Consider the following 27,478-nt stretch of genomic DNA (forward strand, 5'->3'; position numbering starts at 1 on the left):
CTACAGAGTAAGTTCCAGGACAGCCAGGGGTACACAGAGAAACCTTCCCCCCCACCAAAGAAAAATCAATCTCACTCTCAAGCCAAAAGGTCAATGGCATTTCATTAGCTATCTACCAGCTACCAACCTGAGTGAACACTTAGAACTCACTGCTCAGATATAAGAAATAAGCCCTAGTAAACTGAAAAAGAGAAGCAAACATGGGAACATAGAACTGCTGCTCCAGAGAGAGTTTTCACTTAATGGGCAGAACTTAAATGGCATACGAAGTCTGACCCAGTTACACTAAACTAACATGAGCATGTGTCCCACATAAGACAGCAGAGTGACAACCAGCTTCGACAGTTAGGGACTGAGCACATTAGCTGGAATGATACACAACTGCTGCTAGCCAACAAATGGAAAGGAATGCAGGGGGAGTTTATAAACTAGTGAGAAGCCACCTTCTGAAGAAGAAAGACTAAAACTCAGATCTCACACAACAGAAAATGCTAATAATGGGATGTGGGGATGCTGTATCAGTGTCATCACAGAAGGCAAGAAGCAGCCTCTTCCCTATCAGTTTGGTAAAGTTCAACAAGATGACAACTAGGTATGATAGACAGATAGATAGATAGATAGATAGACAGACAGACAGACAGACAGACAGACAGACAGACAGACAGACAGACAGATGATAGATAGATAATTCTCAAAGGTTTGGCACTAGGGAAATGTTCAGGAATCCACAGGAATGACCCCAGCTAAGAATCTAGGCAGTGGAGAGGCTGCCTTTGATGCCCTTCTCCTATAATGAGATTGATGACTACCTTAGTTGCCATTCTAGAGCCTTCATCCAGTAGCTGATTGAAGCAGAAGCAGGCACCCACAGCTAAACACTGAGCCATACTCCTGGAATCCAGTTGTAGAGAGGGAGGAGGGATGAGCAAAGGGGTCAAGACCAGGCTGGAGAAGCCCACAGAAACAGTTGACCTGACCTAGTAAGAGCACAGAGATCCTAGTCATAAAGCTGGGGAACCAGCATTGGACTTGAACCAAGTCCTCTGAATGTGGGTGCCAGCTAAGAGGCCTGGGAAGTCTATGGGACCTCTAACAGTGGAGCCAGTGTTTATCCCTAGAGCACAAATAGACTTTGGGAGCCCATTCCCTATGGAGGAATAGTATTGCAGCCCAGATACATGAAAGAGGGCCTAAGCCCTCCCCCAAATGAGGTGACAGATTTTGATGATCCCCGTGGAAGATTTCACTATCCTTAGGAAGTGGGGGGAGGGGTGGGTCTGTGAGGGACATGGGAGGATGGGTGGACAAGAAAATGGGGGATTGATATGTAAAATAAGATTATTTCTAAAAGAAAAAAAAAGAGTTCTCCAGTACTGATGGAAGGGAGGCAAACAGGTATAACCATTTTAGGAAAAAAAAAGTGACAAGGTTTGTCAAAATTGTCATAATCTCTTAATTTTATTGTATAATGTTAGAGGACCAACAAGCTCAGCAGATACAGGCTCTCACTACCAAGCCCATGACATGAGTTCAAGCCCCAGGACCTGCACAATGGAAGAAGAGAACCAACTCCTATAAGTTGTCCTCTGACCTTCACACATATGTGTACAAACACATAAATACATGTAATATAATAATGTTTAAGTAGTTCCCAAATCAAATCTATACAAAACAAAGTTTTTTATGTCTTTCTCCTCTATTTCAATTTCCCTGAGTAAAAAAGAAGAAAAGCTTCCTCCATTTACGAGCTGCATACAAACAAAAAAGTATTTATATTCCCTCCCTGAACAGTAGCATCCTACAGACATCACTTCCCATCCTTGCTTTCTCATAACTGTGTATCCTAGCCTCCATGCCCGACAGCACAGAGCCTGATTCTTCTGCCGAGGAGCATGGCTGTCTATGCTGCAAACCCACCAGCTGCTCAGCCAGTCCTGTTTACCACTGGGAACGCTGCACTGTTTAAAATCCTTTGCTACTTCATGAAGTGACACGATGAATCAACTTTTACTATTTTTACAGTGTGTCTCTGGGCCAAATCCCTAGAAGTGGAATTTCCCTGAGAGGGAGTAAATGCATATGTAACTTTGCTAGATGTTGCCAAATTCCCTTCTGCAAATGCTGGACCATTATTTCATTCCCAACAGGTTTAGGAAAATGCCTATTTCCAGGGAGACCTCACAATCAAAGGATTTTAACTTTGGATTTCTACCCATCTTACCTATTAAAACTTATAAGAAGATCAATTCAGCCTGACATTCAAGTGACTATGATTTTGTCTGAGACTCAGAGCAAACAGAAGTGGTGTTCTTTCCAGCAACTGAGGTTCATCCCAGAGAGAATGAACAGAAGTGGGTCTCCACTAGAAGCTTTGTTTACTCTGAGGTTCCCAAGGTTCCTAAAATGAAAACTCTAGGGTACACTGGGCACAGGCATGGGGAAAGCCAAGATCATGAGAAAGTGGAGACAGAGACAGCAGGGGAGGAGCACAGCCTTCCTGAGACCAGGGACCCTGAAGGGCTTCCCTCCCTCCCTCCCTCCACCCACACCCTCTGGCTTGGTGATATCTGTTCCAGAGCTGAGTTTCCAAGGACAGGAAGGCCACCCAGAGAAAACTCACCTCAGATGCTCACTGGGCCACAAGGTGAGCCCACAGTATGAAGCCCAGAAGTGGAATTAGCAAGTGCTTGAGACATGATCAAAGATGATGGCAGAAACTGAAACCCTACTCATTATTCTTGGTCTTCTACAAAGTTTGCAAATACTTCCTTAATGATTCTCTCTAAGACGGCCTCAACAGGTGAACATTTTCATCAGCATAATAAAACACAGTCAAAGAAAGAATATGTACTTCAAAGTACATAGCTCGGTGATAATAGGGCATCAGGACACTCACAGAAAGGGGGTAACCAGATCCTTAAGAGGGCAGTGCAGGAACCCAGTCTGCCTAGGCCCTAGCACATTTTGGTCCCTGTACCCAAAGCTGCATAACTTGCAGCAGGTGCTTTTCCAACCCGTATCTCCATTTCCCATCTGAAAACAGGTACTGATGGCACCTCGTCTTAGCCTGTCATGGTGTATGTCAGCAGCACCTTGCAAAGTGTCCCAGTACTCTGCACCTGAGTCTCCCACAGTTACTATTAGCATTACAGTCCTCCATCTTCAATACTGTCCATATGATATGACCAAGAGATAGTCCATGTGGACAATGTATTCCTTGGCATGGTTCTAGCATAAACAGCCCAGCCAATGAAATGAGATCATCACAGCAAAGTCCTGCCAAATAAAATTAGCCCCTGTTCCTCTTCAATCAGGGCTTACCACCTTCCATACTTCTGAACTGCCCACAGACAACCCTGAGTCTGCCCTCTCTGTACCTATCCCTCATACTTCCAAGTGTTGTACCTGGTTCAGCCCCACAGTCCTCATCTCCCCAGAGAAACCCTCCAGGCCAGCCATACCACCTACCAACAAGTACCACACAGACAGGAAATACCTTTTTTCCGTGTGTGTATGTTGAGCTTTATAATAGAAAGAATACAGAGGTTGGAATTCTTAAAAACATAAAAATAACCAAGTAGTCAAGCATGGTATGGCACACCTTTAAGTATAGAAATCTAGCGCAGAGGCAGGAGGCTAGCCTAGTCTACACACCAAGTTCTAGGCCAGCCAGAGCTACACAGTGAGACCCTGTCTCAACGACGACAACAGCAACAATAAAAAAGAAGAGGAAGGAAGGAAGGAAGGAAGGAAGGAAGGAAGGAAGGAAGGAAGGAAGGAAGGAAGGAAGGAAGGAAGGAAGGAAGGAAGGAAGGAACGAATGAACGAACGAACCAACGAACGAACCAACGAACGAACCAACGAACCAACGAACAAAGGAAGGACATAAATATCTGCCCCTGTTCAAGGGCTGGCAAGACTGTTGAGCAGGTAAGGCATGACAACCCGAGCCTGATCCCAGGAACTCACATCCTGGGGAAAAGAACTGACTCCCACAAGCTGCCCTCTGACCACACATGTATTGTGGCACACACGAGATGGATGGATGGATGGATGGATGGATGGATGGATGGATGGATGGATGGATGGATGGATGAGGGGGAGGGAAGGAGGCAGGGGGAGAGAGGGGGGAGGGAGGGAGAGGGGGAGAGAGAGAGAGAGAGAGAGAGAGAGAGAGAGAGAGAGAGAGAGAGAGAGAGAGAGAGAGAGAGAGAGAGAGAGAGAGAGAGAGAGAGCTACATGCATAAGAGACAGCAGGAGACAGACATCCAGCAATGAACATGGAAGGTCATTGGGGTTTTAACAATTCAGGGTTAGGCCAGGCATTGGTGGCGCACGCCTTTAATCCCAGCACTCGGGAGGCAGAGGCAGGCGGATCTCTGTGAGTTCGAGGCCAGCCTGGTCTACAGAGCAAGTTCCAGGACAGCCTCCAAAGCAATATAGAGAAACCCTGTCTGAAAAAAAAAAAAAAAAAAGACAATTCAGAGTTAGAAACAGATCTTAACCCTATAGAAATTACAGAGTTAAAAGTTTATTTTACTTGTATCTGTCTATTATTTTGTGTGAAGGGGTTCATATCACAACATACATGTGGAGGTCAAAGTAAAACCTGCACAAGTCAGTTCCTTACCCAGAGTCATCTCAACAGCCCTGAGCTGCTTTTTAACCAACCAGATTCACAAAGCTCATAGTGTGACAGCAGGTTACACTGGTTCTCAATGGCAGAATATAGGTTAACCTTTATAGAGACTATATGGTAAAATCTAGCAAGCTTTAAAATAGAGACTTTTAACTCAGCAGAAGCACTTCTATAAATTTACCCTTTGCCTGCCTAAGAAGCCACATGCTGCATAGAAACAGCACTCATAAAGACAGGAGACAAGAAACCACTAGTGCTGACAGATAGGAAGATGCCAGGAGACTGGCTACAGTAATTATTGTGTGTTCATACAGTGCACACCCACACCGCCACTGAGAAGACGAAACCTCTGCAGCACAGCTCCCAAACATACAGACAACAAAAGTAAGCACAGTGACTGTTGGTGCAGAGAGGGGAAGCGGTCAGTTAAGGGAAGCTGAGAAGCTAGGAAATACTTCACACCTGTTTCTTACAATTTCTGCACCATTTACTACCAATGTGAAGGACACAGTTGAGAAACAGCCTTAAGTTTACAATACATACTATGGCTCCAGAAAAGCAACTATGAAAGAGAATTCTATTTGACTTAGGCACAAGCCTTTAATTCCAGCGTTCTTTAATGCCTGCTAAGGCAAGAGTTCCAGGCCAGTCTAGTCTATATAATGTTTGTTTGTTTTAAGAAAAAAAATCTGTTTGATGAAAAGAACTTTTGCTTCGATCTCTTCAGACAAGTGCATGATTTCCCACAAGATAAGGAGAAACTTGCAGCAGCTGCAGCCCTGCCAACAGAAACACAAGCAGAATCTTCCTCCCAGGACACAAAGGGCAATCTGGTATCACTCCTCTCAGCAGGTCCCACCTAGGCACTGCTCCACATGGACTCAAGACACTCAGGGTAGTCAGCAGACCTGCCATGGTGCTGGGAAGAATCGGTTTAGGAGATGAATGAACCACAGGCAGTGGTGAAAAGGGACGTGGCTCACTGTCTAGCAGGCACAAGGCCTGTGAACAAAACTAAGGAGATACACTAGAGACACAGATGAAGTTTCTAAAAGACAGGACTAAAAGTAGGCTCTGGTTCACACCCACAGTGGCTAATGGACAGTGGAGGTGTCAGATGACAACAACGGCTAACAGAGATGAACACTAGCAACCTCAGACGATCCACAGGATGTTTTACTTACAGTATCTGCCCACTGAGCCTTCTTCACGCCCTAAAGAAGTCCTCACTTTGACGAGAGGAGACCCAATGCAGTCGGATGGGGCTGCTCCACGTCCTGCAGCAAATGAGGCAGCTGAGGGGCAGGCACCAAGCAGGCCAGATTAGCAGTGATCTTCTAGCCACAGCCACTGCTTGTTTGGCAGAAGGGAAAACTGCAAAGCACCTAGTCCCAGAGCAGCAGGCAGTGGGCAAGAAGAGAACAAGAACTAATGGCAAGTTCTTCTGGGCTCACACACAACAGTGGGATACCTCATCTCATTCCCTTCTGGCAAGGTGAGTGGCCTGAGGATCAATGCACACCTCATTAAGTCATAAACTGGCTGCCCCTCCCACCCTGACCACATTTTTTTCAAGAGTTCAAAACAGAAGGTAGAGAAGAAAGACCTGGAGGGTAATGCACCAGCAGGCTGAACCACCCACCAAAACCATTTCAGGAAACAGCCCTCCCACCATTAGGGTGAGGTCCTGCCCAGAATGTCCAAAGGCCAAGACACGTGGAGCAGGGCAGAGCACAGAGAGGGCAGGGCAGGCACTGAGCCATTTGCTCCACATATTTCATGAAGGCAGATCCAGCTTTCCTTACTCCCCTAACAAAAAACAAATGAAAACATCAGCGACTGACAGCAAAGGCTGAACCTTGGGAACACAGGATGGATGTCCTCGAGTGAGAGCTGAAGACATGACCTACCACCACCTCCAAAGTCTCTCTCCAGCCAAGGCCCAGAGACGAGGTAATCTGATAAAACGAACCCACAGCAGCACAATGGCCAAGAGGCTCACTACTCCTGCATACCCAGGACAGGCCCATTTCCCAGCTACCAGACAGTATCCAGAGGAGGACAAGCTACCTTCCTTGCACCCAGAAATAACAACCACTCTATGGCAACAAAGGAAGTGCCAGTAGCAAATTAGTACACAGACAACCATTCAACTCATCAGTCAAGGAAGATGCATATGGAGGTAAGATGAAAGAGCATTGCACACCCTGAAGAAGTCTAAAATAAAAAGGAACAAAGGAGGGGGGAGATTGCTTAGTCAGTAAAGTTACTCAAGCATTAGTACCCTGAGTCCCAACCAGAGTCTACATTAAAATCTGGGCATAGAAGCACACTCGCAATCCCAGAGCTGGGAAGACAGAAAGTCTATCTCCAGGTTCAAGTGAGAGAACACCTGTCTTAAAAACAAGGAATGACACCTGACACCCAAGGATGACCTCTGGCCTCTACACACACACACACACACACACACACACACACACACACACACACACACACACACACACACAGAGGTACCCAGGTGACTCAAGAGATGAGATTTAACAGGTGAACTAAGCAGAGAGGGCAGGCCATGCAGGCCTCATAGAGCAGTAACTTCTACTTCGGGTGAAATGGAAGGTACAACAGCTTCTCCACAGGGGCTGGCATCTGACTCACATCTCCAGCATCACTCAGGTTACTCCACTAAAAACTGACAGGCAGCAGTCAAGAAGCTTTTGGGAGACAATTTAGCAATCCAGCACCAGGGCAGAGAGAAGAGGGCTGGACCCTAAAGTGCTCTGAAGGTCACAGGATCTTCTGACAAGCCAGATGGGTAAGAGAAGGAGTCCCAACCAGAGTCTACATTAAGTGGGTAAGGCCAGCTGCCATGCTGAGACCATGGCAGCAGGAGTAAAGGAGGCTGCGTTGAGAGGTAGGGATCAGTAGTTCTGCTTCCGACTCGGTGATTTAAAGTGTCTATATTAAAGTTGTGGCAATGTCTTGTCACATCTATAAAGTTGTCATCTTGCCACCAGTGTGGTACATTATGAATGAGACTACTCTTCAGCACCTCTGATGGTGCTGAAGTACAGACATGCCATTTCCATCAATGGCAGAGGCCGGGCAGAAGTTAAGCTGTTGAAGAGCTCCTGCTACCTGTTGTTTTTACATGTTGTGTGACATTTTGATCAGATCCTGACAATACTTTGAATCAGAGGGTGAAGTTGACCAAAATTAACCATAGAGGTTTGGAGGACTGAGGATAGATAAACAAGAAGTTAGTAAGGCTGAGCTTAGAAAGGATCTCAGTCCTTTTTTGGACGGAGAAATAGAGGAGATAAGAGATCACCAGACGCTTCTCTGAACATTCGGGTTCTTGCCCGGATATTTGACTCCTGATTTTTTATTGATAAAGAATAATTATATAGACATATCATTTACTGTTCCTTTCCTGGCCAGATAAACAAATACTTACCACCACGTTACAAGTTCCTACAGCTTTCATGATAGCTACATGTTCTACAGATTGGCAGCCTAGGAACAACAGGCCATGCCATCTATCCCTGTGTAAGTACACACCATGATATTTGTGCATATCTTGAAGAAGATCCTATTGCTAGGCACTGCAGATATATGCATCACAGTTTGGGGGAGCAATTCAACAGTGTCTGGTCCAGCAGAAGATGTGCACATCTGGCAATTTCAGAAACACATGCCAGAGACTTTGCCTCTATACCAGGAACACAAAGATAGTCATGTCCTTGGCACCATAGGTCATAGTAGTAAAATCTAGGGAAACCTATTGTCAGTGGGTTGGAACATTCCATATGTCCTGATGCATTATGGAAGCTATGAAAACTAGCTTTGTGGTCTTTACCCTGGGATAAAGAACACATTATAAGAATTCTCATTTAACTCTAGGAATTAGGAAGAGGGCATGGCTGAGCTACTTAATGAAAGGTCCACATTAATAAGTCTAGGAAACACAGGGCTATACAAGTATGATACCACTAATTCAATTTTTAAAACATCTAGGCAGTACTACTTAATGTTCCACCTATATATGTGTAGAGAGACAACAAAACAGCAAGCAGAGCATGATAAACACCTAACTCAGACCACTGACTGGGAAGGGAAAGACTATCCAAGAGCTTCCTTCAATGAATACCCACGTGTCTTTGGCTAGAAAACATAGTGACTTTTGAAGGCCTTAAATGATTCAGAATAAAAACAGAGATGCAGAACCGAGATAAGAATACAACCATGTTTTATATTCAAAGCTCAAAAATATGAGACTAGCTGGTAGGCTGAAGAGATGGCTCAGCAGTTAAGAGCACTGGCTGTTTTTCCAGAGAACCCAGGTTCAATTCCCAACACCAACATGGTAGCTCACAACTGTCTGTAACTCCAGCTCCAGAGGATCTGACACCATCACATAGACAAATATGTATATAAAATTAAAATAAATAAAAATTTTAAAAAGAGGTATGTTGGCAACCACACCAATGGATTGCTTTGACTGATGAAATGGGAGGAGTCCTGTGAGGTCACAATTAAAGAACCTCTCTAGGGCCACCTCCTGGGCCAGGAGCTATATCTAGGGGGTCTCCTGCGTCCACAGCAGACAACTATTCTCAGAGAGCCTCTCAGATGCCATTCTACTGTGTAGCTGCCTGAAACCTCAGAGTGGCTAAGGTCTCAGAAGCACAGCTTCTCTCCAGAGAAAGTTTTCAGAAGAGACCAACAAAACACCTTACCCCAAACATGCAATCAGTGAATTCTAAGGATGGTCACCACCACAAACTTGGAGACATGCCCCATGTGGCTGAGGGTATGAGCAGATACCTTGGGTTGAAAACCTAGCTCTAAGTAAATCAGAACCAGTCAGCACAGGTGTTGTGCACTCTGCAGGGTCTGCTCTGAGACCATAGTGAAATCATCCCTTTTGCCACAGCCTAAAACATGTGGAATGAATCAGAAGTCTATAGCATTTTCTTCTGGTCATGTTAGGACAGAAGGATGTTTCTAGCATGAAGGGGAAGTCAGAAGCTTTAAAGACACCAACCTTCCATTTTTCAGAAACAGTCTTTCTCATTACTCCATGAGAGCCTAACCTCTTACCCCAAGACTCCAACTGTCTCCCATGGGGGTCTCTGACCCACTACTCTCCACTTCCCAGCTGTTCCAAGTGTTTCTGCATCCAAGAGAACCAGCGCAAGCTGGAAGAAGTTTTACAATGAGCAGCAGCCTGTGGGTCACAGAGGTAGACCAGGAACACAGAGTAACACATTAGTACTGTACCATCCAGTCACTGATTGGGGATGTGGCAGGCAGTGTCTGCACAGGACAGGATTGGGAAATGTTCTGCTAAACATAGCTCCTGGCTCAGGAAGGTGGGCCAGAAAAGGTCCGGCGCCTAGGGCGATTCCTGTCACTTCCTGTTACTCACATCCTGCTGTTCTGGTGCAGATCTGGCCCCTGGGTACCCAAGCACTGTTCCCTAACTGGAAGCACCCAGACTTCACAGCAGCTGGGATGTGTGTAGACCTTGGAACACGGAAACAGATGCCACCACAACCATCACCATCCCCCAGCTGGGTAGGAATAGCTCAGGACAGGTCCAGGCCTCTACAGGGTCCCAGAGGTCTACCACCATGACCATGACAGGGAACTTTAGCAGGACTGCTGCCACATGATTCCTCCAGTCCCCCAATAGACCTGGGAGCAAGAAACACTAAAAGGGGACATGGTCATGGGCTCCCACCCCTAATCAAGAAGCTATCTGCAATTGAGACCCACTTACAAAGGAAAAATGTGTTTTCTCCAATACAGTCTCTTTGGGTATATCAGCCATACTTAAGAGCAGGCTGCATGACCAGAAGTAGTTGGCAAACACATACTGAACCCAATGGCATTTTGTGGACTTTTTGTCTCATTTTATTTGGTTTTTTTTTTTTTTGGTCTTATTTGTATGCGATGGGTTTCTGCTTTTGTGTTTTTATGGGTTGTGAGTACAAATGTTTCTTTTGTCTTTTTTTTATTCTGATTTGTTTTGTTTTGGGTTTGTTTTTGTTGTTTGCCTGTTTGCTTTCTAAAGAGAGAAGGAAAGAAGGATAACTGGGAAGAGTCGGGAAAGAAGAAAACATGGCCAGAATATATTTTATGTAAAAAATTTTTTTTCAATAAAAAAAAAGAAAGAACGAACAAACGAATAAACGAACGAACTGGAGGCAAGGAAGGGCTGCCTCACAGCTGGCAGGTGCTACCAAAGCAAAGCCATCTGTCCATTCTACCCTTCCAGTCCAGGAAGCCCAGACACGGAGCAAACAGCCCAGCATGTAATCTATCAAAAGTCTTTTGTTAAAGACATAAAAAGTAAAATAAAGCAAAAAGGGAAAGTTATACCTAAAATAGGAAAAATGATAAACACCTGGTTATCTTTTTCATATCTGTTGCTGCTTCAAAGTTCAATTGTGCTCAATTGTGGGAAACTCTAGCAGAGTAGCCTTGGGTGAGTGAGTGGGATTCGCCTCAAGGAGGAAAGGAAGCTCCTACAAAAGGCACCTCTGGTTCAGGAGATGGAGCTAGATATACACTACACAGCTAGGGTAGCAGAGGAAGAGCTAGGCTGACACCACTGGACAGAGCTTCAAGCAGCACTCTAACAGAGGACTTAGAGGCAGCCACCCACTGACCCTTGCTTGACCCCTGCAGCAGGCATCTTGCTTCCAAAAGCAACCTTGAGAGGGGACTCGTCATCCTGAGAAGAGTGGGGACAGAAAATGTATCAGGGACTGAGTTTCCACCCTCCATTGGGCTGCTGAGGCAATCCTTCCTGTGGGAGAAAAATCTCTACCTCTTTAAATCACAAGTTCTTGGGTTTTCAGCTAAATATCCAAATATAATCTTAGTTGAGATATCATCTTCATCATCATAGAAAACAAAGAAATGGAGTTGTCTTTATCTTCCAGTTGTCAGGAATAAATTAACTCACTGTGCTTCAGTAGTGACACTCTAACCTCAAACAGCAATATCAGAGAACCTGACTTAACAATACAGTAAACATAACCTTTTTGAGTTGTTGGATCTCCTAGGGTCCCCAAACATTACATTGCCACTGCTCTTGGTTACCCTCCGGAACTTGCCAGTAAGATCCTACTACTGAAAATACCACACACGTGAGTCATAAAACACGGAGAAAATCAAGTGAATGCTAACCTGAAAGCTTCATCTCTCCTGACTAGATTCACAGTGCTGGAGGGCGCTATGCACACTATCAGACAGGAAAAGTCATCATCAATCTTATCTAAAATGAACCCTGAGATCTATACTGTTTTTGGAAAGATATGCCCACTAGTACAATAGTGGCATGAATGTTATAGAAGTAACCACACACTTTCTGATTGAATTTAAGACCCACTCCATGAGATAGAACCCATATCTGAACAGTTATCAGGACCAAAACCCTGTGGACTAGACAGGTCACAGGAGCTAGGAGAAAACCTACTGTTATTACTCTACTAAATAGACATAGTATTATAATAATTCCTAATGAATTATTGCTATATCCATAGATTAATGCATCTCTCAACCCTCATCAGAAAAGCTTCTTGCAGCAGATGAGAATTAATACAGAGACACACAAGTGGCCAACATGCAGAGAATAAGATTACAAAGGGCTTAGCCCTAAATGGAATTGCATACCCCTCCCACCAAGGCTCAGCAATCTTCTTAAAAAATGGGTCAGGGCTAGGCAGTGGTGATGTTTGTCTTTAATCCCAGCACTCTGGAGGCAGAAATAGGCAGATCTCTGTGAGTTCAAGGTCAGCCAGGTCTACAGAGCAAGTTCTAGGACAGCCAAAGCTACAGAGAGAAATCCTGTCTCAAAAAACCAAAAAAGAGGTTGCAGGAAATGGGTCAGAAAGATTTTAAGAGCCAGAGGTGGTAGAAGACAACATGTAAACAGAGCTTTCTGGACACAAGAGGGCAGTTGCACATATGAACTCATAGTAGCTGTGACAGAATGTACAAGGCCTGGGCAACCGCAAACCAGACAAAATTTCGGCATTGGGGAGTGGGAGAAATACTCACAAGATGTCACTCCTAGTGAAAGAACTATTAGCATTTAATAACTGTTGAGAGAGGAAGAGTCAATCCTTTTAAGGGTATGTGTTTGAATGTAATTGGCCCCCATAACCTCATAGGGAGTGGCACTATTAGGCATTGTTGGAATGGGTGTGGCCTTGTTGGAGGAAGTGTGTCACTGTGGAGGCAGGCTTTGAGGTTTCCTATGCTCAGGATACCACATAGTGTTCAACTGACTTCCTGTTATCTGCAAGATGTAGGGCTCTCAGCTACTTTCCAGCCTGCACGGCACAAAGCTCCCTGCCATGATGACAATGGCCAGAACCTCTAAAACTGTAAGCGAGCCACCCCAATTAAATGTTTTCATTTAAAAGAGTTGCCAAGACCATGGTGTCTCTTCACAGCAATAGATACTCTAACTAAGACAGTGTGACTTCCTATAAGACAACCATACTCCAGGGAAGGTCCCATACCCAAGAGTATTTGGACACCAGACTGGATTCCTTGGGTTTAAATAAAAAGAGGAGACAAAATTGGGTGGGTTAGAGGTGGGGGTAGAACAAGGGGGAACTGAATGAGGGGTGAATATGATCTAAATACATTTCTTGCAATTCTCAGAAACTTTAAAATATTTTTAAAAATGTACTAGAGAGATGTTCAGCTAAAGCTCACAACCAATAGTAATAATAATAATAACAACAACACTGAAAATGCAATCTGAGTATGTCAATTGGAGATGGGCAAACTACAATCTGATAACTGCTTGTTAGGTTTTATTGCAATACAGCCATACCTCCTCATTTGCATACTATCCATGATCACATATAGCAGAGTTGAGAGGTTGTCAAAGAGCCTCCATAGTGTAGGAGGAAGTCTGATGCCGCCATTAAACATGTGACTTACTAAGTCTATGCCGCCATTAAACATGTGACTTACTAGAGGCGCATACAGATGAGGTAATAAAAAAGGGCGGTTTACCACACCGCTAACCACACCCACTTTAGGCAGGACTAAAGACGTATACGGCTGGACGTAAAGACGTATACGTACGTAGGCGGAACTACGTCACTAGCCAAGCCCACTTTTGGGCATGGCTAGGGGCGTTACGGGGGGGAAGGCATAAAAGACAGCGCACAGGAAGTCTCGCTCTCTTTTCCTGGAGTTCGGCTTCCGGTCCAGTCGCTAGCTGAGATCTGCTGGGCTTCTCTGGGTTTGGTAACTTGTGAGTAATTTTCTACATAAAATACTTAGCGTTACTTTCAGTAATTGTGTGTCGCGTATCGTTACAGCGTCCGTTGAAGCCAACACATAGCCCAAAGATTAAAATATCAGGTTCTTTCTAGACAAAACCTGGTCGCTAACACCTATATAATTTCCTGGCAGTAGACAGCTTGGGAATATAAAGGTGAATGAGAAATTGGCAGTAGATAAGACATCTGCACTTTCTCCTTTCTCTCTTTGTTTCCACAAAGGAGAGGTCTCCATTCTGCTCCCAGATGGGTCCCTGAGTGCTCTTTGTGGAGTACATATGAGGTAAATTTAGAGGAAACCATTCCTGTTACCAGGAAGGTCATGTCTAACTGTCATGCATGCACACTTTTACTAAGTAATTTGGAATGGAAAGCCTTACTGATATTTAGAAATGCCATCTATAGTTCAGCATAACTTCCACAACATACCTCACCCTACTTCAAATGTAAACTTAAAGCATTCTTGGAGCTCAGGCCGTGCTCTCCTACTTTCCTGTGTCTGTCTGAGAATTAACTGTGTTCTCCCATGCAGGTCCACCCAACCACTTGTGTAAGGTGCTCCCTGACTCTGCTGCTGGGAAACAGCTAGGACAACAGGGTAGGATTCAAAGTAAGACTCTTTCTGGCCTAGTATCTCCCTCTGTAGGGGGCTAAAGAGACAATCAGTCCCAGGACAGTCTAGAAAAACACAAAGTCAGTCACTCACTGTGCAACAAAACAGCCCCATCCCTCCCGGCCCATCCACAATGCCCAGGTGGAAGAGTAGCTCCTGTCTCTTCCCAAAAATGCTCCTACAGAGTGTTATGACTGCATTCCTTTGAGCACTCATACCATGAAAGCCTCAAGCTTTGTCACTGTAGAGCCAAGCTACAGGCATAAAGAGACAAGGCCCAGGGTGTCCACATTGAGAGACGATCTGCATAAAGAGACAAGGCCCAGGATGTCCACATTGAGAGACAATCTTCTTCATGGCCTCACAGCTGTCATGCAAATCCTCTCAGGAGCAGTCTGAACTGAACTCAGAGAATCACAGCAAGGGCCTGCTGCTAAAAGTTCATCTGTGCTAATTTCCTTCCACACAAATAAAATGGATACTCAAGGTAGAGCAAGAACCAAAAAACAGTTGGCCCTTGTCTAGGACACACTGTGGTTTGTGGGGGCTCCTCTTGGAGGAACCCCTATGTTAGGTGTAATAGCACACAAACTTGAGACTCTAACAGTTATCCTTGAAATCCCGATCAGAAAGGGAACAGACCCCAAGAAGCACAGCTGTCCTTCCAAGTTGCAGCCCTGACAAACAACCCTAATCCTAGGCCCAAGACCTTGGCTGCAAATACATGAATACCTCAGGCCCTCTTAAGATGCAGAGGTGCATGAGTAGTCCTCTTATAAATAACAAAAGCTTACATGCAGTATATCACTGTGCAGTGTCCTAAGACCAAAAAAATCCTGCCAATCAAGCTACCCTGTCCTCTGTAAATCCTTGATGGATTCACACACTTGGTTCAGAGGCCATCACTTGTCAAATATCCAGAGAAAGCCAGTTTAGACCATATCCCAAGGCAGGGAAGTCATCACAGAGCCAGTTCTTCTATTTCTTCTGACCAACCTTACAATTGCCTCATTATTCCTCTTGGTATGTCAGAGACAGTAAAAAGCAAAAAAAAAAAAAAAAAAAAAAAAAAAAGAAGAAGAAGAAGGCATTCTAACTACAAGATTTAAAATTTTAAAAGACCTGAAAACAGTTCAAAACCTCTTTTTCCCTATGGACAAACCCTGACTCAGGCTGTGACCAGGATGTGAGCAGCCACAGTGAGAGGGCCTGGCTTGCAGGTGGCCAAAGCAACCAGAGTGACTGAGGAGACATCTCCCCTGGCCATGCACAGCCATGACACTGTCCCACATCAGTGAAAACTGAGCAATGTTCCAGAAATCCCAAAGGGTAGAAAGAACTAGAAAAACAATAAAGCAGTTAACCCAACTATGTTCATGCATGATCTAGAAAGATAATACATCTGAGAATACCTCTCATAAAGCTCACACTCCATTCTCCAACAGACACAGCTAGAGGAAGAGGACAGAGATATAAGAAAGGTAAGTCTGAATAGATGATGCTCATTTAAAAAATTTGAATTAATCAACAGAAATATCAGAAATCTGGGTAGTAGAACACTCACCTAACACAGACAAGACCCTGGGTTTAATCAATACATAAGAAAGGAAAAGGAGAATATTAAAATGTATTATCAAAAACTTTGCCCAAAAGGAAACTCCAAACTTAATGTTTTATTAGTAAATTCTAGTAAACATTTAAGAAGCAAATGGTATAAACTTACATAAAGCTTATCAGAAAACAACTGGCAGCCATTGACTCTCCTTTTTTTTTTTTTTTTTTTTGTTTCTCTGTATTGTTTTGGAGGCTGTTGGTCCAGCCCGGCCTCGAACTCACAGAGATCTGCCTACCTCTGCCTCCCGAGTGCTGGGATTAAAGGCATGTGCCACCACTGCCCGGCTCTTGACTTCCATTTTTAAAGATGTTATAAAGCCACTAACCCAGCACCAACACTTGACAAAGATAAAAAGACATAAAGACAATTCAAGAGAGAAAGATGATGGAAGAAAGTAAGTGGGGCAAGAGATATAAGTCAATATACCTTATGTATACAGAGGGAAAATTCTTAACAAAATAGGAGTGCCATGTCTAAGGACTAGAACACTCTATTAATATATCAAGCTTCCTGGGCCCAGAAGCATATGCTATTAATTACAGCATTTGGGAGACAGAGACCAGCTTGATCTACACAGCAAACTTCAGGACAGCCAAGACTACATAGTGACACCCTGTCCCAAAAAAACAAAAACCTAAAAAATAAATCAATCTTCTGGAGCTGGAGAGATGCCTCAGTGGTTTAGAGCATTTGCTGCTCTTCCAGAGGACCTGGTGGCTTACAAACCACTTACAACTCCAGCTCCAGGAGGTCTGAAGGTCTCTTCTGGCCTACAAAGATACCATGCAAGCACATGTGCATGTGCTACACTAATATGCATGCACATGAAACATACATTTAATAAATAAAACAGCAGGATGGGGCAGACATACAGATCAGAGAAGCAGAAGAACAATCTAGAGAGCTGGGTGTGGTAACTCATGCCTCTAATCCTAACTTGTAAGGCTAAACAGGAAGATCATTATGAGATCAAGGCTAGTCTAAGCTACACAGTTTGAGGCATGCCTGTATTGCTTAGTGAGATCCTGTCTCAAAGTGCATACAGACTCATAAATACAAAGTCACTGGACTTTTGACCAAGGAGTTATAGGTAACTAAATGGAATGGAATGCTTCATGCAAAAAACTGATATGCATGTAGATCTGTACCTCATGACAAACATAAAATCAGTTGTATACAGATCTAAGACTACAATATAAGACTACAAAACTTCTTTAAAAAAAAAAGCTCTTATGCAGAACTTAAAAAGCTGACAAATCCAATCCCACAAAAGACTTATTCTAAAGATGCCACTAAGAAAAGATGGATGCTGCGTGTTGGTGGTACATGCCTTTAATCCCAACAGAGCAGAGGTGGGAGGATCTCTGTGAGTTTGAAACCAGCCTGGTCTACAGAGCGAGTTCCAGGATAGGCTCCAAAGCAACACAGAGAAACCCTGTCTCAAAAAAAAAAAAGAAAGAAAGAAAGGAAGGAAGGAAGGAAGGAAGGAAGGAAGGAAGGAAGGAAGGAAGGAAGGAAGAAAGAAGAAAGAAAAGTTGGATGACGGACTGCAGAGAATAGTCACAAAAGAGCTACCAGACAAAGACATGCAGAATATGTCAAGAAATTAACCCCACACAAAAACAAATGATTCCAGCATATACTTCACAAAGTAAGATACACAAAAGAACATTAAGAGCTGTCTATACCTCTGGCTAGAATGTAACTCAGTTAGTTAGGAAAGGGGCTGCCTAGCATGACTGAGGTCCTAGTAAACCCCATGTAGTGGTGCACACCTGTAATCCCAGCACTTGGAAGAGACAGAGACATAAGAAATAGAGGCCTCAAGTTTATCCTCATCTACATAGTAAGTATGTGGACAAACCAGACTACATGAGACAAAACATAAAATTTTTAAAAAGTGGGGGGGAGAAGGGAAAGGGGCAGGGACAGGGAGAGAGAAGGGGAGGGAGAGGACCACATAGGGCACCGCTACATACACATCAGGATATCTGAACTTAAAAAGAATACCCATACCAACTACTGATGACAGGAACAGCTGGAAGGACTTTGCATCCACTGCTGGAAAGAATGTAAATACAACCTCTCCAGAAGACACAGCAGATTATGTTTTAATTTTTATTTCTAACCATGGGGGGGGGGGGTACATGAGTACAGTGCCCTTTGATTCCAGAAGGCATCGGAACCCCTGGAGCTGGAATTTCGGGCAATTGTAAGCTGCATTATTGGTCCTGGGACCCGAATTCAAGTCCTCTGAAAGAGTAGTCAGTGCTTTTAGCAGCTGAGCCATCTCTCTAGCCCCTAAGTAAAATTTTCTTTATTTTATTTATTTATTGTTTTTTGAGGCAGGGTTTCCCTGTGTAGCCCTGCTGTCCTGGAACTTGATTGTAAACCAGGCTTTCCTTGAACTCAGAGGCTCAGCCACCTCTGCCTCCTGAGTGCTGGGACTAAAAGTGTGTGCTACCATACCAACTTAATAATTTTTAAAAGACAGGAAAACTTACTTTGGAAGTGATGGAAATATTTACTATCTTGTCTATGACAAGTTTCAATATGTGTATCCCTGAGCTGGTGTACATGAAAACTCACACACCTTAAATACTGTATTGTATGATGCATTTCTGTATCAATTAAGCTATAAAAATGTTTTACTCTCAGCATGAGCTAGCACACTGAAGCATTCATTAGAGAACATATGACCCTTTTCAATGACCAGTGTGACATATAGCTTATCATCCAAGCCAGGAAGTATAAGCAAATTAAAGTGGTATCTAAAAATAAATAATAGAGTTATGGCATCTACAGCCAGTTTTGTGAATTGGCATTGCCCTGGACAAACCAGCAAGCTGGCTATGGGTACAACAAACAGTCAATCTAGTTTTGGTATGATTAGAGTTTTCCTGAATAAAGCAGGCCCTAAAATTCACTCCTCAGAAGGCAGCACAAGGCTGGCCCTTGCCCTTGCTTGACACCTGAGAAACAGGACAGTAGGGCTGGGTGCAGGGTAGACATCAAGGCCTCACACATCCAAGGTCAATGTCACTTCAGCCTGTTTGTTTGTTTGTTTCTTTGTTTGTCTGGATGAAGAAATTAAAGAAGGGGCAGAGCCACCCCACTCCTAATTATCTTCCAAATGTTGGACTGTCCTGATCCTCCCTTAATAACCTTTGCAGTCATGAACAATGAGCCCATAGAAAAAGCTGTGCCAACTTCTCTAAAGCAAAGTCCAGCAGGGCAGGAGTGGGCTGGACCTAGCCCTGGGTGTAGCCCTGAACAAGGCACTTTTACAGCAGGTTGTGTGGAGAGCACCCTTACAGCTCCTAGAGTTCTGTCTGAACATGGGGCTCACAGACTTCATTTTGAGTTTTCTTCAGATAGAAAGAAAGACACACTGAGTCAGTAAACAGTGCTAAGAATTGTATTAACATGGTAACAAGCTGTTTCAAGAAAATAAATCAATCACACCACTGTACTCTGAAATACTAGGTACTCTGGAACAGATAGGTAGGATTTTTTTTCCACATAAATTTCTAAATAATGACGCCATATTTCTAAGGTCAAAAACAATACAGACAGGACTTGACTCCATCACACAATAGGCACATTTATCAAAAAGCACTTGGCGAAACGACTAGTTATTAATTTCATAGGCACTCCAAGAAAGATTCAATCAGATCCAAAGCCTTTCCACCTGTCATTTATCAAAAACTCTTTCATAAGACTAATAAGAGTTTTGACTAGAATCAAATGGCAGTTATTCAACTGTCTGCTTTGTTTTCTCAGCCATTTGTAGAGAAACACAAGTGAATATTAACAATAAACACACATTTTCATACACACGCACACACAGCAGTCTGGTAAACAACTTAGATTTTGTCCGTGGCAACCCTCCTGGTAATCTAACCGCACAGTACACCCAGACTCCAATCCACCCAACATCTGCAATGCATGCTCTGCTTACCAAGCCACTGGCTGCCAGGGAGACCTGTGACTTCTCTCTGCCTGGAGTGACTATGAAAAATGGCCTAAGCCTGGCTTCTGAACTACCTGTGTCCCAGGCAGGCATGGGTACTGCCTCCAACAAAGCCACACACTTGGTAAACACATGGCCACCAACCTGGCACAAGGCCTGGCCTTCTTCCTGCTTCTGGATTTGGGGAATACAGAATGAATTCTAAACCATGGAATATGTTGAATAAAAGACCTGCATGGTTCTCACAAGCTCCTGCCACTGACCAAGGCGGGCCTTAACCATGGTCCCACCCCATGTCAAGAGCAGGCAATCTCAGGCCCAACACTGTGCTGGAGAGCACAGTACCAGTGTAGAGCTGTAGGCACCTGAGAAGGTGGCTGAGAAGTGTCTGACATCTCAGCTAAGGTATGGTGGCATGTGGGGTCATGGTTCAGTACCCTGAAGCCTGAGCTGAGCACAAAGAAGGGCCCACTCCCAGTGAAGAGGCAAGGGCTCCTGACTTGGTCCACAAGAAGACTCCAAGAACCCTCAAGTGCAGCTCTGTCCACCTGAGGTCAACAGTCACAGGAACCGCGGAATCTTTCCTAAGGGGGAAATCTGCCAAGTATGGACAGTTTTCCTTTCTCCGAACCAAAGTGACTGGCTAGGGCTTTTGTCCAGGAAATAAGAGAGATCTAAACAAGCTGAGAAGGAAAGCCTATGTTGAAATCTGAATAAAGGTCACAGTTCCTCACAAAAGAGCAGCCCTGACCACCTGCAGGCTGACATCTGCTGGGAACAGATGAGAAACTCGGGGCCACCAGGGAACCTAGACTCATCCACAACCCTAAAGGCCAAACACACACAGAACTACTGAACAATTCTTCCAATTCATTATAAAGGTCCTTTATCACTCAGTTAACCATTAAACAAAGGCCGGGCATTGGTGGCTCACACCTTTAATCCCAGCACTTGAGAGACAGAGACAGGATGATCTCTGTGAGTTTGAGACCAGTCTGGTCTACAGAACCAGTTCCAGAACAGGCTCCAAACCAATACAGAGAAACCCTGTCTCGAAAAACCAAAAAAAAAAAAATTAAACAAAGGTATCTCCTAGGTTTGCTTACACAGCTCAGATTGATCTCAAATTTATAATCACAATGTCTCGGCCTCCAGGTACAAGCCTATTTATCTTTTATTAAGCATACTTTTTGCTCCTTCCATCCCTGTGCAAATCAGATTCCAGATTCTTTAGGCTTTCTGCTTTGTTTGTGTGAATGTATGCATGAGTAGAGACTAGTAAAGGGTCTGTGGTAAATCCTTGACTATCCCTCTTCTGTTTGTTGAGGCCAGGTCTCTCTCTCTTGAACCTGTGGTCCATGTTTTCTCAGCTAGTCTGGAAGCTAGCAAACCTCAGAAAGCCTCCTCCTCCCTTTTCTTCTCCTCCTCGGAACTGGGGTTCCAGGTGCGGGTGGAATGTCTAGCCTGTTACATGGGTTCTAAGAGCCAAACTTCAATTTCATGAATGTACAGCAACTAACTGCTGAGCCATCTCACATAGCACCTTCTTCAACCTCTGAGCACAGACTTATACTAGTGACTGTCCAGCAGGCTTCCAGGCCTTCAGCCTCAGACCGGGACTGCATCCACTGCTGGTCCCTCTTACTGAGATTTCTAGCTTTTTGGACTGTACAGCTACTGGTTTAACTGGCTTTCCACAGACCACTTCTGTGGGACAATTCATACTCTGATCATTTAAGCTAATTGCATAGCTCCCTCTACAATGACCCATGATTCGTCAGCTTTGTTCCTTAGGATAACCCTGATATTCACAAAACTCCTAAGGAGAACTACTTTCCCAACATCCACTCTCTGACCATAGGGGTTACTGTTTAGCTCTATCTACAAAGCCTGCCTCATTTGAAATCTTTTGGAATTCCAATAAATCAGACTAAGTGCTTGGTATAAGCACATTAAACCCCATTACTTTCCTGCTTTGGGGGGGTGAGTATTGGTGGAAATGAAAGGTAGCAAATGTGCAGAGTATGCTTTGTTCCAACCCAGCACCGTGAAAAGATCCTAGTATTAGCCCCATCTCACAGATAAGAAAACTTAAAAGATAAAGATGCTTGCCCTAGGAAAATCTTCTAAATTGTGACACATACCTGTAATCTCAGCACCCAAGAGGCTGCGGGTAGGAAGATCACAAGTTCCAAAATACCCTACATAGTGAGGCCATGCTTCAAAATCAAGTAAACAAGGAAGATCTATAAAGCTTATGGATACTGTTCACTTCCACAGTATTTCCTGGAAAAAAAGAAAGTCTTAAGCCCAGCTGTGAGAACTCACTCCTTTGTGTGTAAAGCAGTTATTCTGACCTGGTTACTTCAAAGAAATTACCACTATGATATTAATACCCACCAGGTCTCTACCACAACAGTCATACTGTGTGTCCTTATGATCAAGTGCTGGCTCATGGTGGAGTGGAGGTAGCAACCAGAAGTACCAAGTCATACTCTGAGGGTATCATGTAAGAGCTTTACCAAGTGCTCCTTTTAGAAGTCGGGAGACACAGAAGGAAGCTGTCTCCATTTAACTTGAAGGATGGGTGGTGGGAAGAAGGACAAGGGTCAATAGAAACTGTACAACTTCTGAGAGAAGGCAGAGAGGGGAAGACACATTAACTGCCACACATGTCCCTTCCTTAATGTGAAACACTTTTCTAACAATAACTTAAATGGCTAGCCAGACACCCTCAGTTCTAGTACTAGGAGAAGTAACTAGTCAGCTGTAACACCTGACATAGTAAAAGACTTGCCATTATAGATAGTGTCACAGAAGGGGGACATTTATCACAAACTAGTAAATAAAGCAGAATACATAATTACACCTGTATGATGTAACACATCATATAGCAAATATAAAGTAAAACAAGGATTCCCGGCCGGGCGGTGGTGGCGCATGCCTTTAATCCCAGCACTCGGGAGGCAGAGGCAGGCGAATCTGTGTGAGTTCGAGGCCAGGCTGGACCGATAGCCCCGAAACAATACAGAGAAATCTTGTCTCGTAAAAACCAAAAAAAAAAAAAAAAAAAAAAAAAAAAAACAAGGATTCCCTTTTGAAAAGCTGAAAAAATAAAGCTGTTGAGCTACAGCAATGACATGTTTCCCTTTATTTTAAACTCATTTTAAAACCATTACTCTGATCTAAACACTTTAAGAAAAATGAATGACTAACCCACCCACAGAGCCTAGTATCTAAGTGGGACAACTGTGGTTTCCAGAGTGAACAAATGCTCTCCAGCTCTTATTCCCTAACTGTAGTGGTTTGAAAGAAAATCTCCCCCACCACTACCACCTCTGCCCCACAATGGGAATGGCACTATTAGGAAGTATGGCTTTGTTGGAGTAGGTGCGATTTTGTTTGAGGAGGTGTGTCAAGAGGAGATGGGCTTCAAGGTCTCAAATGTTCAAGCCAGGTCTAGTGTGACATTCACTTCCTACTGTCTGTCAATCCAACATGTCTGTCAGCACACTACCATACTTCCCACCAGACTGCCTACCCAAACATGAGGACCCTAAATCCACAAAAGACCTAACAAAGAAGCAGCCCCACATCTTCATGCCCGTGTTAGACGAAGGAACAGCAGGACCTCTGTGTAGCTACACTCAGAGGCAGTAAGTCCAGAGATGATGCGTTAGGACCCTAAGCCTCTCTTGGCCTCAAACTTGAGACATCCTAAGACAGTGTCACCAAGGGCACCAATTACAAAGTGATGATTCAACTTACATGAGTGAAATAAAGTATCTCAAGAGAGGTCCTAAACCTGGCTGTACCCCCAAATCCTAGGCAGCTTTGAGATATCATCATTTGTGAGATAGCTTCGGAGTCCCTAGAGTTGTGCCAAGAACATCTGAAGTTCCAAACAGCTCAAGTACAGCCAGGTTTGGGACTGCTACTCCGAGGGAGCAGAAGACAGCTTTCTAAGCACCACACAGGCAGGAAGAGGCTTCACATGATCTCCAAGGACAGAGTCTCCAGATGGCCCAGGGAGGCCCCTCCAGACACAAGACCAGCAGGCACCTGTGTATATGGCACTGCCTAAAAGCAGTAGCTGGAGCAAGATCATGCCAGGACACATTAGGACAAGCAAAGATGGGGACAAGAGGATAGATCCTCCAGTTGCATAAGGAAGAATCAAGGAGCCACTCAAAGAGGTATGGCACTTCTTAAAATGGGCAGAGCATAACTCTTTCCAAAGATTTTCTATTTCAAGAGCATTCCAGTAAAACTTGTCTTTCCTCTTTAAGGTTTAACCCAACTGGCATTGCTTTTATGATCTAAAGGGTCAAATGATATGGCTCTATGGTCTTGGATCTGGTAAAACTGAGAACAATCTATAGCAATTGTGTTCAGTTACATGTTACTCAGCAAATATAAAAACTGTGATATTTCAGAAATGTAATGATGCCAAAGTAGAAGTTCCAGTTAGGCGCCAAATGATATAATAAATTAATTTACTGTTCTTGCTTCACCACTAACTACTCCGTGGGTATCTATCATCCTGATACTAACACTTTGCCAAGCCTTCATTGTACTCATTAATTTGGAGCTCCTGGCAACCCCAAAGGCTTCATTCCTTGGATGAGGAACCTGATGTTCAGAGGCACATGACTCACTCAAGGTCATCAGCTAGTAAGCCTGAGACAGGATTTCTGAGTTTCAGAGTCTAAACTTTAAACACTATGTTTTATTGTTTCATACTGATAAAATCTCTGTGTAGTTTTTACAAGGAAGTTCTGCGTTTTCAGAGATTAAGAAAACAGAAGAGCCGGGCAGTGGTGGTGCACGCCTTTAATCCCAGTACTTGGGAGGCAGAGGCAGGCAGATCTCTGTGAGTTCAAGGCCAGCCTGGTCTACAGAGCAAGTTCCAGGATAGGCTCCAAAGCCACAGAGAAACCCTGTTTCTAAAAATAGGATGGATGGATGGATGGATGGATGGATGGATGGATGGGTGGGTGGGTGGGTGGGTGGGTGGGTGGGTGGGTGGGTGGGTGGGTGGATGGATGGATGGATGAAAGAAAACAGAAGAGAACTGGCTGTGGAGGCCCAAGACTGTAATACCAGAAATTGGAAGGTAGAGGAGCAAGAAGATTGGGGAAAGTTTGAGGCCAGCCTGAGCTATATGAAACTGCCTCAGAAAAGGAAGAAGACTGGGAAGATGGCTCAGTGGTTAAAAGCATTTGCTGCTCTTGCAGAGGACACAAGTTCTCTGTTCCTAGCACCCATGACCATCCGTTCCAAGGAAGCCAATGCCCTCTTCTGGACACCATGGGAACCAAGCACGCACATAGCACACATATACATAATAAGTAAATAATCTTTTGTTAAAGAAAGAGTAGGGAAAGTGAGACAGGGAAAAGGAGAAGGAGAGAAACATAGCCTACTATCCAGGCCCTGCATCTGGTAAAGGAAACAGTCAAAGGCAGATTCTCGGGTTCCTCTGGGGACTCACTCTGGTTTTATTTTCCCAATTCTCCACAAGGATACACATTTAATAAAAAGAACTCCTCTCCTGGCCTGCTAAACTCTGGTCCTCAAATATTTGGCCCAGGAAAGCCCTGAAAAATCACCTATTGAATCAGTGGCCAAACAAAGTTCCCAAAAAACAAGACAAAGTCTATGGCCAAGCAGATAGAAACAAAGTCACAAAAAGACTTGAACAACAATACTCCTAAATCACAATAGATTAACAACAACACTGCCACTCAAATAAATACAATGGAATGATAAGACATAGGGAAAATTAAAACAGTGACAAATACTAACTTCTAAGTAGGAGTCAGAGAGGCCAAGAAGTTGGACAGAGCTGGTATGTTATACACGGGAACCCATGAAATTGCCCATGCATGAAGACACCACTGAATCAAAAGTGAAAACTAGCCAGGAGAAAAAGTAAAACCATCCTTGTGGTAGTTTGAACAAGAATGGCCCCCATAGACTCATATATTTGAATGTTTGGTCACCAGGGAGTGGAACTGTCTGAAAGGATTAGAAAGGACTAGGAAGTGTGGTCATGGTGGGAGTGGAACTGTCTGAAGGGATTAGAAAGGACTAGGAAGTGTGGTCATGGTGGGAGTAGGTGTACTTTGATGGAGGAAGGTTGTCACTGGCTTTAAGGTTTCAAAAGCCCATACCAGGCTCAACATTGTTCTGTCTCTGTCTTTTTCTGTCCTATATATCTGTCTCTCTCTGTCTCTCTGTCTTTCAGATTGTGGATCAGGATACTGTAGTTGTTTGAAAGAAAATAGACCCTCAAAGGCCATGGCACTATTAGAAGGTGTGACTTTGTTGGAGTGGGTGTGGCCTTGCAGGAGGAAGAGTGTCACTGTGGGGATCAGCTTTTGAGGTCTCCTATGCTCAAGTCTAGAAAAAACAAACAAACTAAAACATAAATCAAACATGGTGCATGCTTGTAATATCAGCCTTTGGGAGGGAGAAGCAACAGTAGTTCACAACTGGTCTTGGTTTCTTATAAAGTACAGACTAGCCTGGACTACAGAAAACATCTCAAGAAAGTAAAACAAAACTCAAATCCAAGAACAGTTCGCCTACATGTCTTAAATGCCTTTTCCCCAATCAGTGAGTAAACAACAAAATTAATGGAGAAGTACAAACACTCTGAGGACAATGGAAATGAAGGGAGTCATGAGGAAAGTCCTGCTAGTTAGATAACCACAAGGTAAAGCCTGCAGCAATTACACCAACACAAAATACAGAGGGTCCAACAGCACATCAACAATTCATCCACAGGTCTAAAATGATCCCAAACCAACACCTAAAAAGAATAAGCTGAGAACTTAGGGAGCAAATGCTTTCTGTGTATATGAGCTAGCTTGGACATAAAAATACATACTTTTAAAGGTTCCAGTGCCAACAGGAAATAATGGGTCATGCCTTTAATTCCAGCACTCAGGAGGCAGAGGCAGGTGGATCTCTGAGTTCGAGGCCAGCCTGGCCTACAGAGTGAATTTCAGAACAGCCAGGACTACACAGGGAAACCCTGTCTCCAATGCCACCAGTAGCAAACCCTGATACTGCTAAAGTCAGCCTGTGACTTTATAAAGGCTTTTTTTAAAAAGCACTATATAAAAATGTGCATATTTAGATCAACTGTGAAGAGTCACCAAAAGTTTTCAAGAGACAAAAACATGTGAAAGAAAATTATCAGTCTGATTTAAAGAAGGAGGTAGGAAAAAGCCTGAACCAAGATGACATCAGAGTGAATGATTGGCTGTCTCCAAGGTCTTAGAACTTTTGGAAAAAAAAAAAGAAAGAAAGAAAA

The 27,478-nt window shown here is 43.9% G+C and overlaps 1 protein-coding gene across 3 annotated transcripts in view; it reads right to left on the reverse strand.

Annotated features, from left to right (window-relative positions):
- Dgkd (diacylglycerol kinase delta) overlaps window positions 1-27,478 on the reverse strand; it is a 93,117-nt gene that overhangs the window by 30,040 nt on the left and 35,599 nt on the right. The window contains exon 1 of one of the 3 annotated variants that reach the window (XM_040753077.1): window positions 5,824-6,135. The exons of the other annotated variants lie outside the window; for them this stretch is intronic. The gene's annotated coding sequence lies outside the window, so the exon portion shown is untranslated. Of the gene's footprint in view, window positions 1-5,823; window positions 6,136-27,478 lie in introns of those variants that run through there. 3 annotated transcript variants of the gene reach the window in all.

The sequence above is a fragment of the Mesocricetus auratus genome, unplaced genomic scaffold, assembly GCF_017639785.1.
Source record: "Mesocricetus auratus isolate SY011 unplaced genomic scaffold, BCM_Maur_2.0 Super-Scaffold_100010, whole genome shotgun sequence".
In the NCBI taxonomy this organism is placed as follows: Eukaryota; Metazoa; Chordata; class Mammalia; order Rodentia; family Cricetidae; genus Mesocricetus; species Mesocricetus auratus.